Below are 9,049 nucleotides of genomic sequence, written 5' to 3'. Positions count from 1 at the left end.
CACTCACATCAGTAATCACAGATAGCAGCGGAGAGCACATTATGTCCCAGCTGTACAAGGCATGCCTCGCACTAATGCCACAACCCGACACCAAAGTTAGAGACGACTGGACAACTGCTCACTGACAAGATATGGAAAGGATGTTGTATGCAAACTAAGCTTGTCTCGTGTAACCACAGACACAAGCTACTTCATTTCAAGATACTAAGACAGGCTTATGTAACATCACAACAGATGGTCCGAATAAATAGCGCTAAATTCACGCAATGTCCTAAGTGCAACACGCTTGAGGCATCTTTCATACATATGACATGGACATGTACTATAATAACTAACTACTGGCAGGATATATTTAGTACAATTCAACAGATGACTGGGTTGCAGCTGACCCCTCCCCATTGCTAGCGCTGATGGAATATGTGGACACATTGCCTAGAAGTAATCGCAGATTTGTAGCAGTGGCAATGCTCCTAGCAAACGCAAAATAGTAATTCGCTGGGGCACCAGGCAGAAGCCCACAGTTAAAAGCTGGATTAGAAGCATGGCGTGCTGCGACACCACGAGTGAGCTATATGCAGAACAACAACCACTCACATCTCACCCAAAAGACATATGGCAGCCTCTAAGGGAATATCTCCGACAGCAGGAGGAACGTAACACGCAACCTGGCCAGGAGAGCCAGATCGCACAACAAGGTTCTTAGATAATGAGTGTCAGCTTCAGGAAGTATATGAGAGGACAGTGCCTATAGGTGGAACTGGGGCTCGCGGCCAGGTGTAAAGCATAGAGGAGGTAAATAGGGGATGATTAATGCAATGTGCAATTGATAAGAACTATAACGGCGAAAGGATGATTGTCAAATGTGTCCAACAAATGTTGATTATTGATTTGAGAAGAAGATCTTACACCATACCAATGGACCAGCTTTTTTGTGTAATGTTTAATAAAAACGATAAATAAATAAAAAAAATTAAAAACTTGCAAAATCTTGAATGTATCGCAACCAGAAACAGTCTCTCATGGGTTTTCATTACTTTGCCCTTTGTGTGTGATCTATTGGTGCTTTAGATGTTATCTAAAGGTAAAATTATTTTTCTGTCACGTTCGCACTTCTTGAAATCTAGCTACTTGACAAAACCTCACTCTCTAGTGAACATTTTTGCAAAAAACGTTTCACAAGAGATTTTCTTCTGCAAGCACCTTTTGTTGAGAGGTCATACTTCTGTTAAATTATTTTTAATTTTCTTTTTTTAATTAGAATGGAAACTTTCATGAATTTCACAAAGATTGCAACGCTTAGAAGAACAAAAAAAATGTATGAAGCAAAACCTTTACAATTTTGGCGATCCCTGATGAATTCCACCTACCAGGAAACAAGACATGAACATTCAATATTGCTGATATTACACTCTAAACACATACCAGTGGTGCCAAAGGAGGAAACTGGTTCAGAGCTGCACCCGAAGCTAAGTCATTCTCTTTGAGTATTTTAGCTTTCAATTTTTATTACTGGTGGAGCATAAAGCTGCTGAAATATATGAAATAAAAGCTGCACATCACCTTCACATATTTAGCCCTGGAGCTTTTCTAATATGAAAACATTTTTGATTGAGGTTTAATTAATATCACTTAGGAAGATTTTTTTTTTATAATATAGCACATAACCCCATTTTCAATTTAGTGCAGAGAACGTCACATCCCTTTCATCACTTCCTGCTTAATAGAGGTCTGTTGAGGTGAATTAGGAATATAAGTGGCTGTGGCTATTGGAATCTTTGTCCTAACTCCCCACAGTCACCTGGATCTAAAATGTGCCTGTGACTGGCTAGGAATGGGGCTGCATCCAGATTGTGAGGGATGCAGCAGTAGGCACTCTGATGTATCTTCAAGGGTTCCAAACATAGAAATTATGCTTTGTCAGACTATGTGTACAACCGGGCACCTACGCCAGCAGTGGCACTTCAGGTTTGGGTTTGTGAACAGCAACGTTAAACCAGGTGCTTGAGGAGGGATGCGCCAAATAAGTGGTTGTAGTGACTACAAAAATAAATAAATCTGCAGTTGTGATAGTTAGGGTTGTCATACCACAATATTGTGGTCTTAATATCGACTTGCCATAATATCATTTCGTGATATTGGCTACCAACAAATTATCAAGTTACGTATGTGTGGCATTAAGGATAGTAAATTTATACCTTCCTATTTACCTGACATTATGCAGGAAGTGTATGTCATGGATACAATATTTTAGCATCTCAAAATTAAATCCACAATATTGTGTAACACATTTTGCAAGGTGGTACATCCAGTGAGTGAGGTGGCATGAATCAGTGCATGGGTGAACTATCGTACGACCTATTTTCAAATGCTCTTATTCCACATTCCATGCAAAGCATCTATTTTAGATTATCAAATATTCATTCATGTATTGAATGAATGACTTTCTCGTGTGCAGTGCCGACCAACTAGGCACTTAAATCAGTTGAAATAATACTAAAAATGTATCACACGTAGACCCATATTTTCTAACTACATTCTGCTTCATTATAAAAGGGCAAGAGCTGAAGTCGCCATGTTTGAGTGGTCTCTATAGATCACCTCCCAATTATTTCTTTTCCCTGGTCACTTTCTTTGAGTTATGACCCCTGCCTTAACTGTGGTGTCCTTCAGAGTATAACAACTAGACAATAAAAACGTTGTTCTTTGATTTTCTAGAGCCGTTTCTGGCAGTGTTTTAGTGTCTAACAGGAAATCGTTCTAGGATTGCCTGTCTTCATGCTGTGTGGTTTGTGGCATAGGTAAACATAGTCATTATCCCAAAACCCATGCGTTAGATTCGAGCTGCGAGGGAGCTCTGAATGGTAATCAAAATGTCCAGTTGTTGGTCACAGGGTAATCTGCTCCTTGTTGGGAGTGAATCCATGCTCCTTCGGAAGAGATGCGTGTGCAGTGTGAACTTGATTCATTCCTGTAAAAAGTCTTTACATTCCGGTGTTAAACTTAACAGAACGAAAGCGAAGGTATAAATACTTGTCCTTCATTTGTCACGTTTAAGCTTTTGGGGAAGATGTATGAATAATCATTGAGTTCATAACAGCGTTGACAGTCATGACTTAGAAGGTACATTCAAAATAACCCTTATAAAATGCACCTGGGGCAAAAAAAACCACCAATACAAGAATACATGCATCCACGTATCTAACACTGATTCTTACAATTGTACAAGCTGAAAAAACCATCAGGAATACTGGAAAGTAAGCGTACACAGTCCATTTACAACAAGGGCTGAATATAGTTGATTTCAGCTGATTGGGCGGCCAATGACCGTAATGAATGACTGACTCTTTTAATCCAGAGAATACCTCGCGTTTTGCTTGGAAAATAGACTTATTTGATGGACACCCCCATGAGCCTGATGAATGGCTCCCCAACTATCTGCTTTACTTCCCTCATGACTTGAGTGACACTGTTACTAGCAAAAGGCTTTCTGATTGGATGGGAAGGTAAATTGCTGCTCCAGACACCCATATGGAAGGGTAAGTAGCTGGTGCACTCAGCGAGGCTTCTTGTTCCAAACCTTCGAAACTGATTGAAATCTGAAATTTTGAATCTCGAAGCTAGGCGATGTCCGAGAAGAAGGCCACATTAAATCATTTAAGGGCCTCTCAAAACAATTGGATGTCCGTACAACACAGTTCTACGGATATCTCTAATTGAGACACGCCTTAGAACAATATTGGGCAGTTGTAACTGCCTTGATTGAATATAACCCCCTTGAAGCTAAAATAATGCTTAACAAAGACACCAAGTTCTCTGCACCCAAAAGAAGGAAATGCCTCGGAGGAAATCAACTCACCACAGCAGGAAAAAACTACAGGACACACCCTCTCCTTCTTGCAAAAATGGCCCATCTCTCAAGACCTTCAAAGCCAATCTGGAAAAGTAGTTAATGAACAACATCTCTCTGCTACCTGTGACCCTCATATCAGTTTGCAGTATGTTTTCCTTAAAAATTAATATTCATCTTAGGTGCAGTGTTAGAAATGGGGTCTCGAGTTGGCAGTGGTTTGCACCCTGTCCAAGTAGGGACCCTCTCTCGAGTCAGGGTGAGTAAGTTACACACCTAAGATAACTCCTGCTCACCCCCTTGCTAGCTTGGCACAGACCAGCCAGGCTTATCTCAGAGACAATGTGTAAAGTATTTTTACATATACAGTAACACAGTGAAAACACTAATAAAGGACTCCACACCTGTTTAGACAAATAGCCAATGTTTTCTGAATAAAACAAGACCAAAACGACAAAAATCCAACATACATAAGTCAAGATATGAATTTTCAAAGATCAAATAAAGCTGCAGTTCATAAAAATCAATGGTTTCGCTTGATCAGGACAAAGTACCTTAGATGCATTAAATATCGAAGACCATGTGCGGCGCAGGGGAAGTGAGGCACAGAAAAAGCAGATGATGCATTGGTTCCTTACTGCTACAGGGGAGGTGGTGCATCAGTTCCTTACTGCTAGGCTGGGGAGGTGATGTGTTGGTTTCGTGATGTTGCAGGGGAGGTGATGTGTACTTCTCAGACACACAGCCTTGGTTCCTTATTGCGGTGGAATGTTGATGAAGAAATTGGCACCCAGGGATGATGCGTCGAAAGTCAAGTCGCAGTGCATTGATTCCACAGTGTTGAACTAGGAGCTGCGCAGGAGTCGGGCAATGCATCACAGACTTCAATGATGCAGTGCTCGAGACTCATGCCGCAGCAGCTCTTTGGACATGCTGCAACAAAAAGCTGACACCAGAGTTGTAAGCCGCTGGTGCAGCGTGAAGCATGATTAAATTTCTTTGCTCTAAACCACTGCAAACAGCTTTAACTCACTAGGCCCATTTCATTATCAAAACCCTCAGTCTCACATTAGTCTCACTCATTTTTCTAATTTCCACAAACCGTGGCCCTCCGATGGATCCTTTTGTTGAACTGAGAGGGACTAGAATTCTAAGAAACTTGAACAATTATTCTATGAGGACCTGGAATAAAATTATTGTTACCTCAAACATATTTTAAGCACTTTTTCAGCCACAGATATAAATGCTTTGAGACAAGAAATATGACCAAAAGAAGGAGACAAAATCGATAAAGATATTTCACGAGAAACATTTATCCAAACCCTCATATTGCATGGACAAGTCAAAAAATACATTTTAATTCAGATTTAATCACAAGATGATCATAACAAGTAGCTCCACAGAACATTATTAGACAGCTGTAAAATTCTCTGTGGAGAGAAACAGGATAACTTTGAGGTTCAGTTATTAATCATACAAACCAAGGCAAAGCTGAGCGGTTCTAGTTTGTCCTCAGTTAGATCTGGACAAGTCTGATCTGCAGCACCAAATGCCACAGCCGGAGTGGGATAACCTCACAGCCGAAAGGTTATTTCCCTGCACACTTTACCAGCAGGCAAAGTACAGGATTCGAGGTTGTAGTTAGATATAGTTCAGTTCATAAAGTTTATTCCCCTTAGTGTGGATAAAAAGGGGCAATAGGAAAGATAGTAGTGATCAAAAGTCTGTTCGACAGAATGCCAGGTAGGAAAGGGACAAATGATAGCCAGCAGCCCCATCTCAGTTGGGACAATTATACCTCAAATGTTCCAAGTTTACACCCCTTCACGTATCCATTCCACCAGTTCATGCGGTTCTCATTGGTCACTCATAGTAGGCTGTTGTGGGGTGATCAGTGAAACACACATATCCAAAAGAATTTAGTAATTCTTCATGCAAATTCCATTAAATTCTATGAAGTTCATATGTGTTCCTATTTTGTCATTTCCACAGAATTTGGTGGTTTTACTTTGCTTACAGTCTGTCTATTCCCAGGCACCTTTCTCTGGGTTTGCAACAAAATTGTTAAATTACTATCAAATATGGTTCTTAGTGAGAAGTGAGTCGTTTGCTAACAAGTACAGAAATGAAACTCCACAGAAAGTTCACAAAGGGCTAGGGTGAAGGCCTCACATGATTTTGCATTAATGCAGAATATGAGAAGCATTTGAGGCCTACCTAGAAATGTAGCCGAATCACTACTGGTTAATTCCATTATATATCACACATTTTCATTTATGCATTTTGATTTTCTCTATTATAGCAGTTATAGTTTCTTTCAGATACCACGTCTAAATATTAGGTACTACTATAAAAAAATATTTCTAAAGTATTATTTGCACTTTGCCTCTTATCAGCTCATATTATTAATGTTGGACTTGGTCCTTTTTGTAGGGTCATCCCTGAACTTTTTGTCTTCCTCCTATATTTATTCTGACCTGTTGTTGGCTGTTTTATGACTCTGGGCACTTTACCACTGCTGATCCGTGCTAAAGTGCATATGCTCTCCCTATTGGAAATTGGTGTATGAATTAGTGATTCCATGATTGGCTGGTGTGGTTTACTTGTCAGACCCTAGTACAGTGCACCAGGAGTGCCCAGGGCTGGTACTCCAAATGCTGCTGGTGGGCTTGCAGCACTAGTTGTGCCACCCACAGAAGCAGCCTGTTAAAGTGTGTCTAAGGCTTGCCATTGCAGAGCCTGTGGGCAGTCTGGTACTGCCATGCTGACTGGGCAAGTGCACCCACTTGCCAGTCCCTAAACCTTCCCTTTTCTTCATATAAGACACCCCTATGGTAGGCCCAAGGGCATTGTAAGTATAAGGTAGGACATGCCCTGGTGCATTGGTCGAAGTGGGCGGGAACGGCAGGACACGGAGTGCCCCTACTTCTTCAATTCCAAGGATTCCGTTCCCCTACTTTTTTATTTTGAAAATGCGTCCCAGGACGCAAGAAATCACCATTGCCTATAAATAAAGCTTGGCGTACCTGCCGTTCGTTGGAGGACGGGTGGCAGAGAAGTAACAGGACTCTGTCTTTTCCTTCCAGCCCAGAGAAGCACAATACAGTGTCCACTTCTGCTCTGCTGCTTCAGCTGCACCCCCCCTGCCCCCCACTCTTTCCTTCTTGCCTCTCTTTCTGTCTAGCAGTTCTTTTCTTACTGACAACCCTGACTTCAAGACGAGGTTCTCACTGTTTCCGCTCCTTTCTTTTATTTGCTCCCTGTGAAATGGATCCAAAAAAAGAAAACAAAAATCTGGAAATGTCCTATTTTAATTCCAAAGTGCAGCATCTGGAATAAAAGGTTAAACATATGAAAAATAACTAAATAAAGTAAGACAGGGTGGTAGCAAACTGACCAGATTGATTTTATTCACACCCAAACACATTAGCGCCACTTTTACAGAGTTTGTCAATGAAGTGGTACTTTTGTTTTCTTGTCTTTGTTTTCCCTGGGCTTGCAACTAGTGCACCAATCCTAGAGGTACTGCAAAGTGTGGATTGGAAAACAAAATGTGTACTGCGGCTCTGCGTCCAGGGATGTGGTCTTTTTACCATACTGCTTACGTTTTGTAAGGATATAAGCAACGGACATTGAAATGGGTCCATTCAGGGCCCTGTAGTCATGTCCTTAACTTTTCAGGCGAAAGCACTCACTGATTTCTGAATAGTGAGTGTAAAAGCGTTAAGGTAACCATGTTGTTCCTGCTTACATTTCACATGGTTTGCAACATTTTGCATTCTCTATGATTGTTTGCTTTTTCCAGGATGTTGTTACTGTTTTTTTGTAGGCCGTATATTGCTCTTGTCTAGTGCGTCATTTAAATTGAGCCGCATCTAGGTGTGTATAGCCGGCAGAAATTGGGTTGTAGTTGAAGGCAGTGTGAGTTTTTCTCAGTGGGGCAGTATGGTGCTCAGTGGGCGAGAGGATGTGGCACTATGGCCAGAGCTGCTGAATTTGGAACTGGGGAACCAGGTTTAGCCTTAATAACCAGTCCACCAGACCACTCTCATGAGAGAGCACAATCCCATCCTAGACCTTAGAAGGCTTCGCAAGAGCTTAGAAGCCCTGGTGTCTTAGCACCAGCAGGTGGACCCTAGCAGTGGCATGTGCGGGTTAACCTTCAAGGTTTGTCCACCACAATCCATACTGAAGTTCACCTCAAGTCTTGCGGGCAGGCCTATGAAGCAGCGCTGTGACTCTGTCACTGTGGTCACAGGACTCTTGAGAAGGGCCAGCTCTAGGGCAGCGCAACCGGTGTGACCGCACCGGGTGCTGACTTTGGGTGGAGGCATTATGTTTTCAAGTAAATTAAGGTTTTAAAAGCGCTTGCTGCCTCCTTCCTGGCCTCCAGCAATTTTCGGCAACAATAAAAATGTCATGATGACTCTGGTGTTTAATGCTCTTCCTAGAGAGAGATTATTTTGTCTAGTGGAAGTTTTGATTCATGGAAAGGTAGCTCAGAGAGTTAATGTGCCTGCTGCAAAGAACATGTACCATGCAGTTCACAAAGTGCACATAATGTAAATAGGTCAGTGGGCTACTACTTTTTCAGAGAGATCCTTTTGTTACTTGCAGTTTATAATTTAAAATCCTAACATAGAACAGTGAGCTATAAACTTTCATGTAAGAGCCGCATACAAACTGCAAGGTATAAATTAGAGCGTTATGTTCCCCCCCGCATTCTTTGATTATCCTAATGTTACAAAAAGTGTTCTTTTGGACAGAAATCTATTCTGATTATTAAAGAGAACCCAGAACCATGGTATTGCGTTTTAAATTCTGAGTTTGTGTTTCTCCAGACCAATCACTATTAAACTATACAGCCTACTAGCATGGTTGTGACTCCTACACCTTGCAGTCCTTAGCCTTATGTAACATTTTCTATACAGTGATTAACACACATATTGATTGTCTCTGAGTAATGTGTGTGATGTAAAGTGCTCTGACACCTTACACTGGTATGAGTGGTGCTGTAAATCAAATTAAATGCATCTGAGAGTGTGGTTATGGAGACTTGAGGGGCACTGTTAAAGGGTGGTAGTGAGGGAATCCATGGCAGAGGTGCTCATTGGGGTGCAATAACAAACATTAATGCACAGGGCACTACCAGTGCTAAGGCCGGCGCTGCCATTGAGGCCAGTGTGCCTCACCCATAGGTAC

Source organism: Triturus cristatus, chromosome 2_1, assembly GCF_964204655.1.
Source record: "Triturus cristatus chromosome 2_1, aTriCri1.1, whole genome shotgun sequence".
NCBI classification, from domain to species: domain Eukaryota; kingdom Metazoa; phylum Chordata; class Amphibia; order Caudata; family Salamandridae; genus Triturus; species Triturus cristatus.
The sequence above is the reverse complement of the archived record's forward strand: the minus strand, read 5'-3'. Positions refer to the sequence as shown.